The following is a 22,362-nucleotide window of genomic DNA, read 5'->3' as shown; positions in this document are numbered from 1 at the left end:
GTCACTAGTCAAGAATGGAAATTGAATCTCAGCTGACCAGATATGAGCTGCATCTTGACCTGAAAAGAGTAACCATAAGGAGGTAGCCAGAGAATCCTTTGTTTAATTAGGAAGTTTATCTTTCCCAAGGCAAGAGACACATGAAGCCTTTCTATCTGCCACAGAGCAAGTTCAGCCTCACAAACTTGTGGCCATTTAAGAAATTTCTCCCATGGCAAAGATGGTGGAGAGAGGCCAGTTTCATTGGAGGTGATAACCCAATGGTGGGTCTCTACGCATTAAATCCAACCTTCTATTCACACTACACTCATCCTCTCCTGCCATTGTCTTAAAAAAAAATCATCTTCTATTTCATCTAAAGAGCCACTCTGTATGAGTTGGAAACTGATCACACCTAGAAAATAGACTTTCAGATTTGAATAGAGTCACAATGTTCACTTGCCACCTTCTTCACTCCCAACTTTCGCAGCCCTGTAATCATGTTTGGACATTGTCCATCTGAGATCCAGCCAGAAGAGTGAGGGAGCAAGACTCGCTCATGGTTTAATCAAGTGGTCTTACTGAAACCCCAAGATTCCCTGTCTGATTTATTATAGTTGCCTTGAAAAAAGCCCTGGAAACTTGGACTTGACTGGTAATGAGTGGAGGAAAGTGCACCCCTCTGCCTTTTCCCATAGTTTGACTGAGCTAGCACATTTGGTTAAGGTAAACCTTACCTACATCCATCTTCTACTTGCAAGCACTAAACCACAAAAGTGAAAGTGAAGAGACAGCTAGCATTTGCCCTTACAAGCAGAAAAAGCCTTTCACATAGAGTTAGTCTATTAGTTTTTTTTTAACTAATAGAGAAAAGGACATACTTGGAGCATTACAAGCATCTAGCAGTGGCACCCCCTGCACATCTTGGACTTTGTTCTTCTCTGTCTTCTAATTGTTGCCAAGTTACAGTGTGGACCAGAAATCTGATATATAACTTTTAGAATGGGACTGTGGTTCCCAGTTCAGGAGTGCCTCCCAGATCCTAGGCCCTAAAGAGTAAGGAACCAGAAAGGAATAAAAATGCAATTGTGCAGGTTGTTCACTGCACAAGGTGCCTGCCCAAATGGTCAGGTGAAGACGGAAATCTAGCCCATGTTCATCTCATCAAGCCAGACACTCTGGTGTTGGCAACCTCTGCCTCTGTAAGGTATTAAAGTAGACTAGTTGCATTCTTGGTATTCAGCAGTCTTGAGGCAGAAAAAACCTGGGACTTCTGTCTAGTAGGAATAGTGATTTCAAGATGGGACCTTCTCACACAATACAGGCATTATATTTCTGGAGCCTGCTTTTTATTTATTCAGGCTCTCCCATTCTGGCTCTTAATTATTGCCCTTGCTGAAATTCCTTCCACCTCTATTGTGGGAGGCACAACCAGTTGTGCAGTGTGTTTATCTGTTCAGGCATCCAAGAGATAAAGAGCAGAGGATCCAGGGCAGACCAGGTAGGAAGAAGAAGATCTTACCTACATTGTCGATGAAAATGATTTGTGTTTACAGAGTTGGATGACAGCTCTGTTACTTTCAAAAGATATGCGCTAAGTGAAACAGGAATGGGGGTGGGTCGCAGAGGCCCTTAAATCCAAAAAAGTGTGTTCTAGAGTAATGTAAGCTCATAGAGAGCACAGCTCATTCATTCAATGATTCATTCATTCATTTCTTCATTCCATGGATACTTTTTTTTAAGATTTAAATTTTTTTCTATTATAGTTTATTTACAACAATCTGTCAATTTCTGCTATACAGCAAAGTGACACAGTCACACATACATACATATATGTACATACATGCTTTATCTCACATTATCCTCCATCATGGTCCATCACAAGTAACTAGATATAGTTTACTGTGCTATACACAGGATCTCATTGTTTATCCACTCCAAATGAAATAGTTTGCATCTATTAACGCCAGACTCTCAGTCCATCCCACTCCCTCCCCCTCTCCCTTGGCAACCACAAGTCTATTCTCCAAGTCTATGACAAACTCATGGATACTTTTTGAATATTTTTGTGCCAGGTACCAGGTGAGATTCAGAGATGTACAAATTCAAAACACTATGTTTATGGGTTCTTAAAGATTTCTGAGTAGAATGAATTATAAATAAAGTTACAATCCAAATGCTGGTCATGTGTCTTGGGTAGTCTAGATTAAAGAGCAAAGGCATATGCTGCACCCTGCTAGACCTAGAGGTAAAGAGCCTTGCTTTGCCTTGGCATCCATGCCTTACTGGATGAAACAGAGGTTTGGTTCTCCCAGCTCCTAATAGCCATCCACCTTAATCTCCATTATGTGTTAGAGCCAATGCTAGGGTAGGATTTTAAACTAAATATACCTTGCTCTGCTAAATTGAATGCCACTTAGATGGTTCTGGGAGTTATCCCATATCTACACCCAAAGTCTCCTTTGTAATTACAGATGATGCATGGCTAGGTCAAGCCAGGGTTATTCAGATAGTCCTGTGAATATTTAAAATTCTCCTCTGTATCTGATTTGCCTTCTCTTTGGCTTCCATAAGCCAGTGGGTGGCACTGACAGCTTGGCCTTGTACTTCCTTGATCTCTTCAACTCTAAGAGCCTATGTGGGTACTCAAACAGAACCGGCTTAGATACAATATCACTTGGAATTGCCTCAACTCTGAGATTTCAAGTACACTCTTCAAATACAACCTTCTTATGCTCCAACCTTCTTAAGGTGCAGCCTTCTTATGCTTCAAATACAACCTTCTTATGCTCCATCATGAGTCTAGCTCAACCAGGTGGTGTCCTGGGCTGTTTGGTCATCCTTCATTCATCTCTCTGGTTCCCTCTTACATTCCTCATTTGAGCTAGACCAACCTTCCCAAGACCCCAGTCCCACCCGTTTTTTACCCCTTTCTCTCTGTCTTCTCCTTGACTGTTCACTTGCCTCCTATCTCTGAGGAAGTTAGTCTCTTTTCCTGGCCATTGTCAACTCTCCATCTAACTTCTATTCTATTTCTCCACCAGTCTTTGTCTTCAATCTTTTCTTCACATGCCCCACCATCCTCCAATCTACAAAAGTTCTCCCCAACCTAAAACCTTCCCAAGCATTTTTCTTCTCTGTTAAAGTGACTCAAAACATTTGTTTTTCTCCTACAGTTTGGAAACAAAATGGAGAAAAATCTCAGAACCCCAAAGCTTATGTAATAGTCAGCATAGGACAGCTAAACGTGAATCGCTCTCCAGTCTGCACGCCTCTGAACTTGAGAGCAAGCTCTGGCTTTAGTACAGATGAGAATAGAGGGACCTGCCCTGGTTTTCATATTTATGTAGACGTCCAATTAGTTACATAAACAACTGCCCCCAGCCCTTGCAGGCACAAGTTTTCCAGTGCGCATTTGAAACCAAAGAAACTGGATTCCAAGGACGTAGTCAAGTTGCATTTTTTTTTTTTTCTTGTGATTGTTGGAGCAGCAAATTCTTGTCATCTGTCTTTATTGCACAATGAAGCTGAATGTTTATGACAGGCGTGATACACAAGATTCTTAGGAAAAATATCTTTTAGCATAGACCTCAGGGGTCAATATTTTGTTCTCTACCTCATCCTACAAGCTCTTTCTTCTGGTGTTTCCATCCATTATTATCATGTCCAAATTAGCTTTCTCCTGTGATCAAAAACTTTTCATTCCCCCTTTTAGTTCCCTTCCCATCTCATCCTATACTGGTTCAAAGGACACCAAGAAAGTAGAGTCTTATGGGGAGAAATGTTGCCTCAGCAGTTAAAGACACAGCTTTAAGTTTATATTTGTAAATTTAAAAATTTACAAGTAAGTGGTTTAGTTTGCCTGTTCCACTTCTTAATGACATTGCAGAATGTGTTTGTGTCAACAAGTCTAAGTTATAAACTTTATGAAACCGTCCAGAATAGGTAAACATTAACTACATCCTAATAAACAAGGTTGAGACTCACATACAATATTTTTTTAGGCTTGTGAGGTCAAAAGAGCTTCATGTCTCTAACAGAAATGCTATATTTCTGTTAGAAATATTTCAAAAAAGAAAAAAGTATTTATTTTTTGATCAGAGCCAAATTTGCTGTAATATTTCAGCAAATAAACATATAAACTAAGTAAATGAATAAACACATAAGTAGATTATGATGTGGGTTCAAAACAACATTTTAGCAAGGGTGGTTAGTAAGAGAAGATAGGAGGGACCTTGGATGAGAAATCAGCGATTTGGTTTTGGATCTGGTTATTCCAGTGAGCAACCTGGGGTGCTAAACTATCTGTAGACCTCTGTGTGTATGTGCCTTATCACTCAGATGCCAGGAACGACAAAATGTGACTTTCCTGAATGTCTCCATAGTCGAAAGTGCTAAGCAAATACTACCATCTCTTTGCCAGGAGGCCAATAACTAGTTTCCAACTTAAGATACTGCTGTGTAAAGACAGTTTTCATGAAAAGAAATCCACATATTTATTACTTTCCACCAGCTACCATAAATGCTCAGTAACACTTTCAACAAGTTATATGCTAATGAAATAATTCAGTTTTTAAGGCCTCGTTAAGTGTGAAATTTTATAGCAAGGCTCAAAATATGAGGCCATCAACTGAGACAGCAATATCTTCACTTAAAAGTCTACACAGTTATGCAGCCTTAAGAAGTAAGGAAATTCTGATACACGCTATAACATGGATAAACCTTGAAGACATAGGTTAAGTGAAATAAACCAGTCACAAAAGGACAAATATTATTTGATTCCATTTATACGAGGTACCTAGAATAGACAAATTCAGAGGGACAGAAAGTAAACTGGAGGTTGCCAGGAGCTGGGGTAAGAGGTAAATGGGAAGTTCTAATCTTAACAGGTACAGAGTTTTAGTTGGGGAAGATGAAAAAGTTCTGGAGATGGACAATGGTGAAGGTCATACTACAATATGATTGTAATTAATGCTGTAGAAATGTACACTAATAATGGTTAAAATGGTAAATTTTCTGTTGTGCACATTTTCACACACACACATCTACACAATGATTTTTTTTCCTTAGCAGGGTAATACTTAATTTTAACTAAAAAACGCAGGATTATCTGCCTTTGGGGTGGGTTCAAAGAGCACCAACCTTCTTGGAGAGCCAGTTTGTTAAATTGAGGCTTGGAAGATATCCTGGGATAATGGAGATAAACGAATAAGTGGATAAAGCGTGTGAGAGTGGAGATATGTGGCAAATGGGACACTGTATTTTTCCTTTTCCTGAGGATTTACAAAGGCCAAGTGAACATCAAGCAGCTTGCAGGAGAATTCTGTTGCATAGTCTGGAGGTGTCTGGGGGCTACTTCTTCTCTACCTCATCCTCTCAGCAGTTTCTCCTTTTCTTCCCCCAAGGGCTTTTCTGATTGATGAGACTTCCTGGTCCCATTGCTTTTTCATTCTCAGGCACTAGTGTTATTCTACATGGTTGTGCAGATGCTCTGAAATACTACTCTGGCACCCCCCTGGGTTGGCACTCCTGCAAAAATGATGGATCGTAAAAAGTAGATTCGACACACTTGCAAATGCTTCATTTCCCTCAGCCTGCATGTTGTCTAAAGAGCAAGGAATTGAGTTGGGTCTTTTAGTTTCACTGTTGTTTGGGCCCTAGCCACAGTCAGGTGGCTAAAAAAAGAGAAGTCAACACACCCGAATAGAGCGGCAATGTAGCAGTCACACAAACTCCTACTCACTGACATCTAACATGTTACAAATAACAGCCCCTTTTATAAGTTAGAAACTGAGGCTCAGAGAGATGAAAAATTTCATATAAATTCATTCCACTAGGTAAGTGATAGTGTTGGGTTGTGACCCAGGTGTGTTGAGTCTGAGACCATGCTCATTCTGCAGTATTTCTCTGGTACCAGTACATTTCCCCCTTTGGAATTCCAAGTAGCTTTGCTGTTTATAAAAATAAAGAACTGAGTACATGCCTCCTCTAAACAACTTGGTGAGGTAAGGGTATCAAAAAGGAATTCACTCTGTAAACAAATGCACTTTGAGCAGGCATATTGCGCTCAGCAGATTTACTCAAAGATCGAAAATACCTTCCAAATTTATTTTCTCTGCTAAAAAATGGCCACCATTTATTAAAAGGCAATTCTGCTTATCAAATTGTGATTTTTACAAGCAGCATATCCTGTCCACTAGGCTAGAACCTTTTAAGAGGAATCCCGCCAATTTTTTGTTTGCTGTTTGGTCTTTTTAGAGCCATACCCAAGGCATACAGAAGTTCCCAGACTAGGGGCCAAATCAGAGCCATAGCTGTTGGCCTATGCCACAGCCACAACAATGCAGGATCTCGGCCATGTCTATAAGTTACACCACAGCTCACAGAAACGTTGGATCCTTAACCCACTGAGCAGGGCCAGGGATTGAACCTGTGTCCTCACAGATACTAGTCGGGTTCATTACCATTGAGTCACAATGAGGACTCCGAAAATTTTTTGAATGAATAAAATAATTGGTCAGTGCTCTGCTTGGGGATTCTCTATACTTCTTAACTGCTGCCAAAAACCAAAATAACCTGCCTCCTCATAAATAGCTTACAACCAGAATTATAGTAGCTACTCTCTGGTCTCTCAATTTATATGAAAATCTAGTATAGATGGATTGGTTCCAATTAAGAGGATTTTGCATTGCCTCTATGTTCATGATAAGTCACTCTAAGTCCTAGCTTAAGGATGCTAAAGTTAAAGACACTCCACAAATTGGCTCTAAGATCAGACATAAGACAAAAAGCGTGGATGTGATTTTTATCTGCAGTTAAACAAAACAACTTTACAAAACCTTTTCTTGAATCTGTGGATAGGGAAACCACAGACACTTTCCCATAAGCAAGGTACAATGAGTGGAAATACTTTTCTCACCCATAGGAGACGTGCAAAGTGTCCTGACAGTCTAAATAGTAGGCTCTCTACTCTTCCTCCTCTTCCTGAGCCTAGACTTGCTACAGATTCTCTTGGGCACTCGATCCCTCTCCTTCTCAGAGGTAAGATTTTTATCTCCCATCGTCTCTACCATCTGTGTTGCAGAGGGACCACTCATGGAAATTGTGCAGACTGTGATGCATTCATGGTGAGGGGATGTGAGGGGTTCATTCCCCAGTGCCAGAACTACGTGACCTTAATGTGAGAGAATAACTTCTTTACGTTTCAGAAAACATGGCTGATTACCTGAGGCAGGTTTCACTTGGGAGAAAGTGAGTGAACCTGAAAGGGTGGGTTGTAGACAAGAACTTTCTGTAAACCAGTGGGAAAGCATGGGTGCTCTCAATCCTCAAGGTCTCTGTCATTTCCTTTCACTTGGGAGGTGATAAAGATGGCAGGTGGAACTATCAGGAGTGTGGCCCACAGAGCCTTCCTGACACTTTTGAACTGAACAAGGGTCCTAGCCTATGAATCAATTAAAACTCAAAGTCCTTCCCAAGAAGCTTAATACTATTAAAATGTTTCCGTGACGGTAGTATTCCTGAACTCCGGCACAAGGATGAGACTTATCATCTACTTTCATTGCTGTGGGGACCCAAAGAGCCTCTCTAAATATCTACTTTTAAAACTGGCTTCTTTTTCACGTAAATTGGTGCAGCCACTGTTAAAAACAGTATGGAGGTTTCTCAAAAAATTAAAAATAGAATTGCATTTGACCCAGCAATTTCACTCCTGGGTACGTATGCCAAAAACTCCCTAAAACGCTAATTCAAAAAGATCTGCACCCCAATGTTTAGAATTGCCAAGATTTACAGTTGCCAAGATATGGAAGTAACCTAAGTGTCCATCAGCAGATGAAAGGATAAAGAAGATGTGGTACATAAATACCATGGAATACTTCTCAGCCATAAAAAATGAAATTTTGCCATTTGCAGTAACAAGAGTGGACCTGGAGGGCATTATGCTAAGTAACATAAGTCAGGGAAAGACAAATACTGTATAGTACCGCTTATGCATGGAATAAAAAATAAATTACTGAACATAGCAAAAAATAAGCAGACTAACAGATTATAGAGAACGAACTAGTGGTTACCAGTGGGGGTGGGGAGAGGGTCAGTATAGGGGTGGGAGAGTGGGAGCTACAAACTACTGAGTATAAAATAGGCTCAGGATTATTGTACAACACAAGGAAATATAGCCAATATCTTGTAATAACTGTAAATGGAAAGTAATCTTCAAAAATTATAATAAAAATTTAAGGAGTTCCCTAGTGGCCTAGTGGTTAAGGACTTGGTATTGTCACTGCTGTGATCTGGGGTACTGCTGTGGCTCAGGTTTGATCCCTGGCCCAGGAACTTCCACATGTCCTGGGAACTGCCAAACACATTTTTTTTAACTTTATAATAATCTCATTATTTTAAAATTTGACCTATAAAATATTGTTTCTTAAATACCTCAAATGAGATTTTTTTAATATAAAAAGAAAATGAACAAACAGAAAAAAAACAAAAAACAAAAAAACCCTTGTTAAACCCTTCAAGGCACCACCCTGTTCCTTCCCCCACTCCAGTGTCTATGAGAGGGAATATCCTCAAATTACCCTCCCTCTTTTGCTCTGCATCAACATATCCAAAGTGCTGTTTTTGCCTTTCCTCTCCCTCCCTTAGTCTGTCCCCAAGCCCTGCCTGCTGGTGCTGAAATGTTACAGCCTAATTGCTAATTAAGAGAAAGAGGAGCTCCTGGAAAGAGAAAGAAGTTGGCTTCCAAGGCCTAGGGCTCCATCTGCACCCGAGCTGGTAGATGACAATTTAGTCTTTCATTGGGTCATCATTAACGCTCCCCATCCAGGGGCAGTGGATGCTGCCTTCTCAAAGATCTTTAGGTTTGTCTAGTGACAGGTCTAAATGGAGGGTGGCATCCAGCATACCTCAGTCCCTTAGTGACTGGGGAAGCACTTGATGAGTCAGACTGCTATGTTTTATTGAGAGTGACCAAATTATGCTTGTAAAAAAAACCTCGAGTGTGGAAATAAAGCAAGGAACCAAGAGGCACTGCTTTGGGTAAAGCCACAATTTGGGGGTCATCCTCACATGGGGCTGATTTTGGCTTCCTTCTCCAGCTGCCTGACATTAATCAAATCACATACTTCCCTGACATTCCTCTTCTGTGAAGGTAATATTTTCTTTTTCCCAGAATGTGGTGGGGGTCAATTGACCTAAAAGCACCTAGTGTAGTGGATGGCAGTATTTTGGTTGTCGTTATCAGGTACTTTGAATGTGTAACCTCATTAAGCCTCAAATTAATAAGGCAGGGTAAGGGTTTTCAGTTTCATTTGACCGAATAAGGAATTTAAGCATCGAAATGTTAACTCTCTGACCATAACTCAAGACTTGGTCGGACTGGATCCCAAACTGTGCCTTTTCTACCATCCCTAAGGGGACTTGAAGAATGTATTGGCTGCATTTGTCAGTGGCAGTGAGGCAACTTGAATTAATGATCCTGTAGACAGAAAGCAATGACCTCTCAAAGCAATTCAGGTGCCAGGGGCAACCCAGGCAAGGTAATCTACATATGCAATTAGCAGCCCCTTGAAGACGGCCTCCCTCTCCCGGAACAAAGGCAGCTTTTCCTGAGCTTGGCTGTAGAAGATTCCGGAGCCATGCTTGGGCCCTTCTCGGGCTGCTGAGGTGAAAGTTTGGGAAGGACCACAAGACTTCTTCTAACAAGGGTTTCACCAGGGCAGGTTCAGAGCGTGGAATTCTGGGCCCCTTTGTGAAGTAGGTGCTACACTGAGACTTCCTGTTTCTTTATTAGGTAAGTGGTCTGGAGTGGACTCCACTTCCTTACTTGGCTGGTATCAAGACAAATTGCAGAGTTTTCTCTCTGTCTGAGTGAGGGTGGCACACACAAGCAGGTGACAATGGAATTGCAGGCAGTGTTGTACGTTGTGAGTGTGTGTGCTTTCTGTGTATGGCGGGAGAGGGGGGGTAGTTAGTGTTGTGAGGTAAGAGGCCTCAGTATTCCCGGGTGTCAGAGAAAGATATTTGTTTATATGCCTACCAGCCTCCTTCCTCATGGCTTATATCTCATTAGAGTTTAGACACTATCCACAGCATGGGATCCTGGATTGGAACCTCATCCAGCCCCACCATAGAACACTTGCCCCTCCCCCACCTCAAGGTTCTGTTTGTTCCCACTGAGTCCTGGGATGCATTGTCAGGACTTGTCCTCTTCACCACTCAGAGATGAGAAAGGCAGGACCCAGGTGAAGTATGTGTATCTGGAGCCAGATGTCCTAGATGTGAATCCCAGGGTACTCTTGGGCTAGCTGTGTAAACCTGCCCATGTGATGTAACATCACTGGGCCTCAACCCATCTGTAAAATGGAAATAGCCACAGCTACGTCATAAAATTGCCGGAAGGATTAAACCTCTGAACGCATAAAATGTACTTTGAAAGATCCTAATACTATCATACAGCAAGTGCTTTGTAAATGTTAGCTGTTGGTACTCCAGGGATCACAAGCAGGTCCTTGGTATCAGCAGCACAAAAGAGTAAAAGGACCTTTAGAGAACTCAAACTTCAACTTATTTCTTATTGCCTAAGTGGCTTCAAAAAATTTTCTGTAATCTTTAGCTTTATCAAATATGTTAATTGCCTCAAACTTTGTAATTCCCTGTTCTCTTTCTATGTATGGTCCTTTCTTATATTGAAGTGGACTTAGAAATGCATGGTAGGGAGTTCCTGTTGTGGCTCAGCAGGTTAAGGTCCCGGTGTTGTCTCTGTGAGGCTGAGGGTTCACCCCCTGGCCTCACTCAGTGGGTTAAGGTTCTGGTGTGGCCCTGAGCTGTGGTATAGGTCGCAGATGTGGCTGGGATCAGGTGTTGCTGTGGCTGTGGTGTAGGCCAGAAGCTGTAGCTCTGATTCGACCCCTAGCCTGGGAACTTCCATGTGCCACAGGTTCAGCCGTTAAAAAAAAAAAAAAAAAAATCAAGGTAAATAAAAATATCTAGAAAAGATTTCCTTTGTCCCTGTTCAGGGACCACTTAGAAGGATGGACTCCACTTTTTATTAACCTTTTTATTTGAACAACACAACAGGCATGGTCCTGTTTGGCACCAAAGTGTAGTTAGTTCTACTCAGGAAAATGGCATCCCTCTGCCCTTTCACTCTCCACCTTAAATCAACAATTCTGAACTGTCACAAAGAAATTGTGTGTACTCCAAGTCCATATTTGACAGAAATGCTGATCAGCTGTTCTCAATTGCCCAATAGTTTCTCTCTTGTTGCCTTATGGAGAAATCTTAGGAATAACTGTGACTTTAGCTGAGCTTCATTCAGCTCTTAACACAGTGGTCAGAAATTGGTCGTGAGTTAATTTGTACAACCTCTGTATTAACCCACGGAATGTTCCTTAGACATTAATAATATCATGAGAGAATTCTTGCCCCATCAGAACATTCCAGATGGCGTGACTCAGGGTGCTCTCATCTTCCCTTGTACCCAAGTGCCTTGATAGCTCCTTGAGGTACCTCCACCCCAACCCCCAGCCCCCACACCCTAGAGAGCCTGGTTCTGACAGTGAACTTGAAGCTTCTGCATCCTCCACCACATAGGCCTGAGAACTTGCCTATCCAAACCAGTTGTTCAGAGAGGTCTTGTAGAGGACAGGAGAGGTCCTTTCAAAACCCCTTTGCATTCACTGGAAATAGATCTAGCTCTAGGAGGTCTATAGGAGCCTTGAGAGCAATTCTGTTTCTCTGGAAGAATCACCCACTTGGTCGGAACATAGCCAATCAGTGTTTGAGGTGAGTTTGAAGTCCTCTTCCTGGGCCTGACCTCTATGCTTCATAGCTAAGCACCCCCCAAGCAGACCCTCAGTACCTCCCCACAGGCCACTGCATCTTCCTGTACTAGTGAGCTCACTGTCCCGGCAGCAGAGCAGCTCTTGAGCATTGTTTCTAGGGAACAGGCCCCATTTTAGGGGGTCCTGGACTTTCAGAGACCAGCCCCTGGCTTAGGTCTGCAGCCACCAGGCAGGGAGGTGGGGTTGGCTCGGCATCCAGGACTCTGGAAGCCTGGTGCTCCCTGGAAGCTCGCTGTGATCCCCACAGGCAGGGCTGGTGAGTCAGACCCTCCTCCCCTTCCCAAACTCCCTCTGGTGGCTGTCTGACCTGCCTTGACTCCTTTTTCCTTTCGAGGCTCTTCTTGATATTCATCTTAACCAGATTTTACACGGAGTGATGTGCCTGAGGCACCAGGCCCTCCCCAGAGAGGGGAAGGCCAATTGCTCTGTCTGCTGTTCACAGTTTGCCAAAAGGGTAGGGATCGGCTGTGGAAAAGCTGCCTGTGGGCTTGGGGAACTTGAATGGTATTTTGCTTATGCAATCGTCTACTGTAATTCAGGTTGTCATTTCCTAAAGATACATAACGTGGGAGGCCAACATTTTCTGTGGTATAGAAACAAGCACTTAATACAGCAGCAGACATGATGGGTGTGCGCGACAGCTAATGGGGGCAGAGGCAGGAGAAAGATAGTGTGTGTAGTTTGGGGATTAGAAGTCCAGGCCCTGGGACTGAGATAAGGGGACCTTTTCTGGGCTAGCTGGGTGCTTTCTCAATGCTTTTACACTTAGTTCTCAGAGCCTGCTTATGGAGGTAAACACTGCTCTCATTTTAAAGATGAGGAAACGAAAGCTCAAGAAACATAAGTAATCTGTGCAACATCACTGAATAAGTGATAATCTAAATAGCTAACACTTAGTCACTGATGACCATATGCTAGGAATCTTCCTGACTCCTTTTCACATTTTCACTCAATCCTTGTAATAATAACCCCGTAGGGGAAGGAAGGCTCTGTGGACAGCTGCCTTGATCATCCTCATTTTTCTTCTGAGAAAGTTGAGGCAATGAGATATTAAGTGACCTATTACAGTTACCCAGCTGGTGGCTGAGCTGGGACTTAAAAGGCAGAGGTCAGATTCCAAACTCTGCAGCGTTCCTTTTCCCAGAAGATAGTGGAGATCGGATTTAGAGCCGGCCTGGCAGACTGCAAATGTCACATGCCCCTTCAACTACAATGGAAATTCAAATAATTGTGTGTGTGTGTGGGGGGTGGATATATATGGGGATAAGTTCAAAATCTGTAATCCTAGACATCTCAGTCATGTGACCTGTGCTATGGCTTGCCTAACATTCTCTGGGGGCTGTTTGGGAAGAAGGCTTAATATCTACCCTCAGCTCACACAAAATACCAAGAACTTTAGCCAATGCAGAATCAAGGGTTCAAAATCTAATGGTTGTTCAAGACAGCTGGTTCTCATGGCACTCATCCCTGAGGACAGGGCCATCTCTTTTTGGTTTTGGGTCCTCTTGGCTTTGCTGCATGAGAACATTTTTCCTAGACTTGTTTTGTGGGTTTTTTTTTTTTTTTTTTTTGGAGAAATTTATTACAGTTTTGTTTATTGTATGGAAATAAGATTGGCTTGTGCCTGAAAAAAAATGTATGTGGCTAGATGAACAACAAGGAAAGTAGAGCCTGTTTTAGGAGAGGGAAACACAGAAAGCAAAGGATTGGGGGCTTGACTAAGCATGGTATCTCTGTGACTCAGGCAACTGAGTTTGGATAGAGGCTGTAACCATGAAACATCAGACAGAGATGTGTCAGATGGGTGTGGTTGGCCAAAGCGAGCCATGGAAGATTTAGGAGGGATGTCACTGATGAGCATGACTTTGGTGGAAGATCAGCCTCGTCAAGGGAGACTGGATGAATTGAGGGGGAGTATGGGCTGGGAAATCAGCTAAGAGATGGCTTCAGAAAGCCAGGAGTGAGGGAGCGGGGCTATGGGAACCCACATCATGATGATTGGATGGTTCGAGAAAACAGAGTCCTAGGTTTTCAGGGAAAGATGGGTCTCAGAGCTCATCTGCTCTTGCTGCTCCCCTTACCCCAGGGATCAGGCTTGACTGTCTCAGTGGTTTCTATTGCAGTGACTGCCCAGTGTTTGAATGAAAACTAAAAGGGACAGAGAACTCATTACCACCGTTTTTGAAAAACTCTTTCAGAAATGTCTTTTTAGTTAGTAGGCCAATATGGCCTCTTGGTAAATTTCATACATGGGTCTTTTCAAAAGAAGGAATGGCTTTCTGTGGGAAAAGAAAGCATGTTATTTATGAGAATAGTGAAAAGAGTCTGAAGATCTGAGTCCCAGCCTCAGGCACAGGTGGCTTTGAGAAAGTCAGATAAATGCTGAGTTTTAGTTAGATTTGTGACAGTGGGGATAAAACATGTCCTGTCTGCTTTCTCTGGTCTATTTGTAGGATCAAATGATAGGCCTTGTGACTATGTTTTGGAAACTTTAAAAAGGCCTATAAAGGAGGGGTAGGTAAGATGATTGCACAGGAGGGAGTAGTGTATAGTTTTGTGACCGAGACAGCTGGGTCCAAATTCCAACTGTACCACTTTCTAGCTGTGTGCTTTGGGGCTACATCTCTAACCCTCATTTCCATAGCTGCAAACTGGAAAAAAAAGAGTCCTACTTAGGAAAGTTGTTCTAACAGCTACATTTGATAAAGTACTTTACAAGCACTCAGCACAAAGTCTATTTGGTATGTCATAAGTAGTGAATAAATTTGATTACTGTAATTATTGCTAAAAAATTACACCTGAAGACAGGAGATGAATAGAGAACAAGGAGTCAAATCCATGGACTTGAACTTGAAGGATTAAAGAAATGATGGTAGCAAAGATAGGGCCTGAGAATGTGAGGGAAGCTGGTTGGGATGATTTGGCAGATGTTTTGAAAATATACAACTCCTGGCATAGCTCTGTGTATTTATACAGATGCCCCAGGCAGGATTTTGACAGTGGCTGTTTTTTGGGTCTGTTCAACATCGGGCGGCTGTGTTCTCTCTCTGACACACATATAACAAGAGTTGATGGAGTAAAATATAGTGCAGGCGTTCACAACCCATTCTGCTGAGAGCCATGCCATAAACAATCAGGAGCTCAATGCATTGTTACCAGATAGAGTGTCATGTTTAGATGCCAAGATGGTGAAAGAAATGTCATCACCTACACATTCCTGTGGAGGGGCCATCCTGTTCTTGGCTAGGATGGCTGTCTGGCAGAAAAGTCAAACATCTGTAGACACTCAAATGTAAAACCCAGGCAGAAGTAGGGTCAGTTGTTATAAAGGGATGCTATCACAGTGATTTCAGCTGCTCACTTGGATTTTGTGCCCATTCTAAGAGATTGTTTTCTATCAGTAATGAGTCTTAGGTAAATGATGAACTGGCATTAGCAGGTTAAAGTCGTGCTAGCAGAGGCAGTGCTCACAGAAGTTGCAGTGAGGGGTGTCCTTGGACCAACCAGGCTAAGTGCAAGCATGAGTTTGATATTTCTTGTGTTCAGGAGAGAAAGCACCTTGAAAAGTCTGAATCTCTCTAGAAAGTTTCTTCAGTTGACTCTTAGGCAAGCTGACCTCCACCTGGGAGATACCCTTCTTACAGATAAAGAAACTAAGAATGAGAGTTTACACAGCTTGACCCAAACCACACAATTGTTCTGTTCCCTCTCCATATTCCACTAAGCTCAGGGCAAAAAACAATCATTGGGGAAAGTTGTGGAGAGAAATAAAGGCAAAGCAATATCCAGTGGTGATAGAAGCCATGCTCTCTCTAGGTTGGCTGAGGACTTGGTACCAGAAGTTTGTTGGTAATAGTGTTCAGCTAATTCATCTCACAGGGTAAAGTTCTAGTTATTTCTCCCAGAATTTCTTCTGCTTCCTTGTTTTCAAGTATTTTCTATAAAATGGAGATTCCTAAATAGCTCTTTTCAGTCTAGATTTGTCTCCTGAGTTCAATAATGCTATATCCATTTTCCACTAGACTTTATACCTGGACTCTCTTTTTTTTTTTTTTTTTTTTTTGTCTTTTTGTCCTTTTTTTAGGGCCGCACCCATGGCATATGGAAGTTCCCAGGCTATGGGTCAAATCGGAGCTGTAGCCCCCGGCCTACCCCAGAGCTATAGCAACGCGGGATCTGAGCCACATCTTCGACCTACACCACAGCTCATGGCAAGGCCGGATCCTTAACCCACTGAGCGAGAACAGGGATCGAACCTACAACCTCATGGTTTTTAGTCGGATTTGTTAACCACTGAGCCACTCCTATACCTGGACTCTTAACAGTTATCTCCAACCCACCATGTCCAACAAGACTTATCCTCTCACTCCAGGACTGAGGTCCTCCTCTACTCACTATGTGGGTGGGTGCCAGCACTCTACACCCAGGAGAGCCAGCATGGGGAATTTTTCTCATCCCCGCCTCTCCCAACAATTGATCCCTCACAATCCTCCATTCCACCTCCAGCACACCACTTCCAGCCCAACCTCTCCTAACCCATGTAGTAGACTTAACTTCCTAATTAGTCTCTTGTCTCATTATCTTCTCTACCCACCTAACTCCTGTTATGTCCACTCTACCCACCTAACTCCTGCTCTTTCTCAAATTAAAATTTTATATTACCTTCTGGAGTTCCCGTCGTGGCGCAGTGGTTAACGAATCCAACTAGGAACCATGAGGTTGCGGGTTCAATCCCTGCCCTTGCTTAGTGGGTTAACGACCTGGTGTTGCCATGAGCTGTGGTGTAGGTTGCAGACGTGGCTCGGATCCCGTGTTGCTGTGGTTCTAGCGTAGGCCGATTCAACAGCTAGTCTGGGAACCTCCATATGCCATGGGAGCGGCCCAAGAAATAGCAAAAAGACAAAAAAAAAAAAAAAATTTATACTACCTTCCTACTTAAAATCTCCCAGTGCTGCTCCCTCCATAAGGAATAAAGCTCCAAAGAAGGATATACATGAGCCTTCAAATTTTGCTCCTTGCCTTCATTTCCAGCTTTACCCCCTGATGCTTTCCACATGAACCACTGCAGACTTTTTTGGTTCATGTACTGTGCCCACATCAATGTGCAGAAACCAGCATCTGGGAGTGGTATCTGCTTGTATTAGTAGGAGGCTTTCTCTAGTGTTTCAGAAGGCTGTTCTGTCAGTCACACATGGTGAGCAAGGAGAACCAGGGAACTAACTTGGGAGTTTTCGTCAACCAACTCAGGGGATTTGGTGTATAGAGACCATGGCGCCACTGTCCTTCTGGTGAGATAACTCTGAGGCCTGTGATCTATACCATTTTCTAGAGTTTCCCTACTGGACTAAGCTTCAGCCACTTTCCTGGACTGCTACCTGCCAAGTGATAAAGTAGTCAGAACATTATGGTAAGGAAAGAAATTGACTCGTTTAGAGTTAGGAATACAAAGAAGAATAAATTAGGAGTTTGGGGCTAACACATACATATACTACTATACGTAAAATAGATAACCAACAAGGAACTACACTCAATTTGGTTTTTGTTTGTTTGCTTGCTTGCTTTTCAGGACTGCACCTGCAGCATATGGAAATTCCCAGGCTAGGGGCTGAATCCGAGCTACAGTTGTTGGCCTATACCACAGCCACATCAATGTGGGAGCCGAGCCACGTTTGTGACCTACACCACAGCTCACAGCAACGCCGAGTCCTTAACCCACTGAGTGAGGCCAGAGATCAAACCCACATCCTCGTGGATATTAGTTGGATTTGTTTCCACTGCGTCACAGCAGCAACTCCATTATTTGTTAATAACCTATATGGGAAAAGAATCTGAAAAAGATTATACATACACACACTAAATTACTGTGCTGTATACCCTAAACTAACACAATAGTGTAAATAAACTGTACTTAAAGGAAAAAAATAACATTTTCTACAAAAAAAAAAAAAAAACCCCAAAACCGCCAGCAAATAGCTGTTTTTGCTCTTTGAGAGGGGAAAAAGAAAACAGAACAGGGATAGGTACCTTTTTAATATTTACAACATCTAGCAACAATATGTGTTATATAGGAACACAATGCTAGATGAATGAAGAAAATAGTGAATAAAGAAATTTAAAGCTTTTAAAAAAAGGAATGCAGAAAACGTCATCTGGTAGCTGTCAGCGCCGTGGGCATACATTCATTCATTCACTCAACATAATTATTGAGAATTTACTACATGCCAGGCACTCTTCTAGGAATTTGGGATACAGTGGTGGGCAAAATATAAGTCTCTTCCCTGATGAAGCACAGGAAATAGAGAGTAAACCATAAATACAATACACTAGTACATTTTGCATGGTTAGAAGCTAATAAATGCTATGGGAAGAACAAGGCAGAGAGAGCAAGCAAATCCGAGAGTGCTGGTGAGGGGTGGTGGTAGGAATGTGGGGGTCTCAAATTGAATATAATCAGATCCAGAAACAACAGCTCTGGAACCCAAGAAGTAAGGATGTGCATGAGGCTGGAGTTCTGAAAGTTAGTTGACAATGTTAATTACCAACATACAGTATAGTAATTTTGCTTCCAGTAGGCTAGACATTTGCATTTCAGAGTCCACCAGCCTCTTCCATCTAGGCTTGTCATGTCCTTACTTTAAAATGACTGCTTTTCTAGACATGTGGTCTCCAGGCAGATTGCCTGCTGTGAGTCCAATTTTTAATGCAAAATGCCTTTCCAGTGCGGAAATGCTCTGCCAGTTTATTGCAGTTCATGAAGAGACTGATACTGGTTGACAAAAGCATACTAGGGAGGGGAGCTATGTTTTAGGAAGTAAAAGTAGAGGGGGTGAAGCAGCCTGGGGACCACGTGTCCAGGAAGGCAGGCATTCTCAGCTAAATTTGTATCACAGTTGCCATCAACCCACTCTGCAGAAAAACCACCCAGGTTGGAAGAAAAAATATATTGCATGAGTGATCAGAATTACTGTGCTCTATCAAATGCACTAATAGTTGATAGAGCAAAGCTGCCTTTAGGACATTCTCATAAAAAGAACTATAAAGAATAGGGGGTTAAATAGGATTCAGGGAATATAAGAATATTTTTAAGAGCAAGGGCTTTAAAATTGAGATTGACAGAGGTTCTAGGGGAGATAATGGTTCACTGTATTGGGAGGCTCTAAAAATAAAATTCTCAAAGTATAAATCACCAAGAGTCTCAATGAAGAAGAAAAGGCAAGAGGCACTTAAAGAAACCAGTACCACTTGGTGGAGAACATTGCCAGGTGTGTATTTAAATGTGGGTCAGGAGGCCAGAGCTTGTGGATTTCCCACTTGGAGCCTCCATCACTGCAGGGGATGGGGTATTGAGGAAAGGCTGCTTCAACTTTTCAGTGGCTCCCTCGAGTGCATGATGCAATCCAGGTCCCTTACAGGGTATGTGGGGCCATTCATGACTGGACCCTGGTCTGCACTGTTAGCTCATCTCTCTCACACTGCACCCAACTCTTTGAACTCAAAGCTCCCAAGAGGAAAAGCTCCTGGTCCTTTCCACCGCCCCCCCTTCTCCACCTCTACCTTCCACTCTCTTTTCTGTGCAGAGGACTGACAACCCACTCTGTTACATCCCTGTAGAGTATTTAGAGAACATTTACTCTCTACTTTCTCCTCAGAGCTCACGTTGACACATCAGGTCACTTTCTCTCTAGGATTGATCTGTTTCTATTACAATATAAAACCCACAAAGGCAGGGGTCCTCATTTAGTTACCTCCCCTGTGTCTAGCACAGTGCTTGGCACATGGTGTTTAGTAAAGTGTCAGGCAATAGCTTTGGTATCTCTCTGTGAGGAAACGAGTAGAGTTAGTGAATTAATGTTAGATAAATGCTTCCTGCTTCTCTTTGGCATTTAACAATCCCTGAAACCTTTCTATAGTGATTTAAAGTCTAGCTCACAGCAACATTCTTATGAGGCTATATTAATACTTCTATTGTGCTGATGAAAAAATGGTAGCCCAGAGGGTTAGATGACTTACGTGTGGTCAACTGAATGATGGCTTCCAGAGGCATCCAGGTCCTCATCCTTGAAACCTCTGGATGTTACAGTAGGTGGGAAAAGGGATTTGCAGATGTCATTAAATTAGACATCTTAATATAGGGAGATTATTATTTTGGATTATGAGTGGGCCCAAGTGTTCTTATAAGAAATAGGTAGAGGGAGAGTTCCTAAAAGAAGGATATAATGACCTCACTGCAGAGAGAGAGAAGAGAGAGATTTAAAGATATTCCTGTTGACTCTGGAGAAAGGGGCCACAAGGCAAGGAATGTAAGATAATACAGTGCTAGACACTGGAAAACACGGTAGAGTCTCCCCTAAACTCTGGGAGAGGAGTCCTAGGCACACCTTGACTCCTACCTGATGGGACCTTTGCCTACGCCTAACCTCAGAATGTTAAGAGAATAAATACACATTGATGTCTATTGTGGTCATTTGTCATAGCATCTGTAGATAACTGATAAGCCAAGATTCCAAGGGCAAGTCAGTAGTAGAGGAATCAGATGATGTGCTAACTGGGGGCTCCCTGTTAAGAGCCATATGGTTTGGTATGAGTCATTTAACTTTTTAGTTTCAGGGTAGCAAGCCATATGATACTGTCCTTGCAGAAGTGTCAGGCAATAGCTTTGGTATCTCTCTGTGAGGTGAGCTGAGGAGACTCTTGGAGGCAGGACACGTCTAGAGAAAGGTAGCCTGAAACTGAATTCACTGTGCCCACCACCCAGATGTCCCATGGCAACCATGCCAGGGAGAGTCAAAAAGAGTACCTTGTAGTCCTGAGAGTAGGGGAGCAGGGAAAGGAGTTCTTCTTGACAAGGGAGGGGGTGTTTTGAATGCACCCATGAGCATCACCATACATTATCTTTTTTTTTTTTTGTCTTTTTGCCATTTCTTGGGCTGCTTCTGCAGCATATGGAGGTTCCCAGGCTAGGGGTTGAATCAGAGCTGTAGCCACCAGCCTTCACCAGAGCCACAGCAACTCAGGATTTGAGCCGCATCTAAAACCTACACCACAGCTCACGGCAACGCCTGATCCTTAACCCATTGAGCAAGGCCAGGGATCGAGCCCGAAACCTCATTGTTCCTAGTCGGATTCGTTAACCATTGAGCCACGATGGGAACTCCTGCATCATCTTGTTTAATCCTCAGCAATGGTGCTGTTATTACTTCTTTTTTATAGATGAGGATAGTGAGGATTAGAAAGATTAAATATTTTATCCAAGATTACGCAGTAAGTGGCCAAGCCGGTATTTGAACCCAGATCACTGTGGTCTAATTACTATGTCTGTGACTAACATCCGTGCCACTGGTTCTCAAAGAGAGGGACCAGCAGCATCAGCATCACCTGGCACTTGTTAGAAATGTAAACATCTCAGCTTCCACCTTGAACCTACCCAGTGAGAAACTCTTGAGTAGGAGGGATAAGAATCTGTTTGAACAAGCACTCCCAATGATTGTGATATCTGCTCATTTTTGAGAACTACCACTCTATGCTGTTCTTCACCATCTTGGCTCAGGCTCCTTGGTACTCCTGAGTTAGTGTTTAGAATAGGCAGTAGGAAGTGGCCAGTGGACACGGTACAAGGATCTTCTAGATTTGCCATAGTGATTGGTGGTTATGCTATAAGGTCTTTCAATGGTGAGTACAGGAGAGAAAAAAAAGAATTCAGCACAAAGTTAGAAATTCTCCTTAATGCCTGGAGAGTGTTTGCAATGGTACGGATAAATATCATCTATATTTTATTTTAGAGTTGCCTAATACTTAGCTTGAGACAACAAAAGGAGACTGATGTTGTTTCTGTGGATATCACCATCAACAGTTTTAAAGCACCTGTCTGTATCTGGAATTTTTAGTGCTGATGGGGCTTCTCTCTTCTTGGAGCTTACAATAAACAGCCTGAACTGCAGAGATCAGAAGCCCAGAGAATGTGTATCATAGGATGGAGCAGGGCCTGGATTTGATTCTGGTGGGGCCCTGACCCGCGTGTTCTCCCAGCCTCATGAAATATTTAGCAAGGTTGAACATTCCCGGGTGATATGGCTATTAGTCAGCTTCCTTTCTGTTATAGATATTAGAGGTCAAGTTGCCCCAGTCCACCCTAAGAATCCCTCCATGGTCCGTGAGTGTACTCCACATGGTAGTCTGTGGAGAAAGCATATATGGGTCTTCATTCTCCAGGCCTGGGTCATGGAGTTTTACTCCCACGTTGCTGGAGGAGGGAGAGTAAGGTCCAACCTAGTAGTGGGGGAGTAGCAAACTAAGGTGTATATACTTGGGTGCAGATAAGACCTTTCTAGGCAGTAACCCCTAAAGAAATAATAGACATTGAGTAGTGAGAATGTAGGAAGTCTATTTTTCAGCTTTTGGTTTTTATATAACCCTTAAGATGTGTGTACTTTGAGATGATACCTTTCCTGAACCAACCTCTGGTTGCTCCTTTTGTACTGGTTCAGCTGCTTCCAACATAGTTCATGACATACAAGCAAAGGTTTCATCAACTCAACAG

General features: G+C 42.7%; 1 protein-coding gene across 3 annotated transcripts in view; it reads right to left on the bottom strand.

The window, feature by feature from the left end:
• The window catches only part of PCSK5 (proprotein convertase subtilisin/kexin type 5), a 453,468-nt gene that overhangs the window by 104,519 nt on the left and 326,587 nt on the right, over window positions 1-22,362 (bottom strand). The window lies entirely within an intron of this gene.

The sequence above is a fragment of the Sus scrofa genome, chromosome 1 (genome assembly GCF_000003025.6).
Source record: "Sus scrofa isolate TJ Tabasco breed Duroc chromosome 1, Sscrofa11.1, whole genome shotgun sequence".
In the NCBI taxonomy this organism is placed as follows: domain Eukaryota; kingdom Metazoa; phylum Chordata; class Mammalia; order Artiodactyla; family Suidae; genus Sus; species Sus scrofa.
The sequence above is the reverse complement of the archived record's forward strand: the minus strand, read 5'-3'. Positions and strand labels throughout refer to the sequence as shown.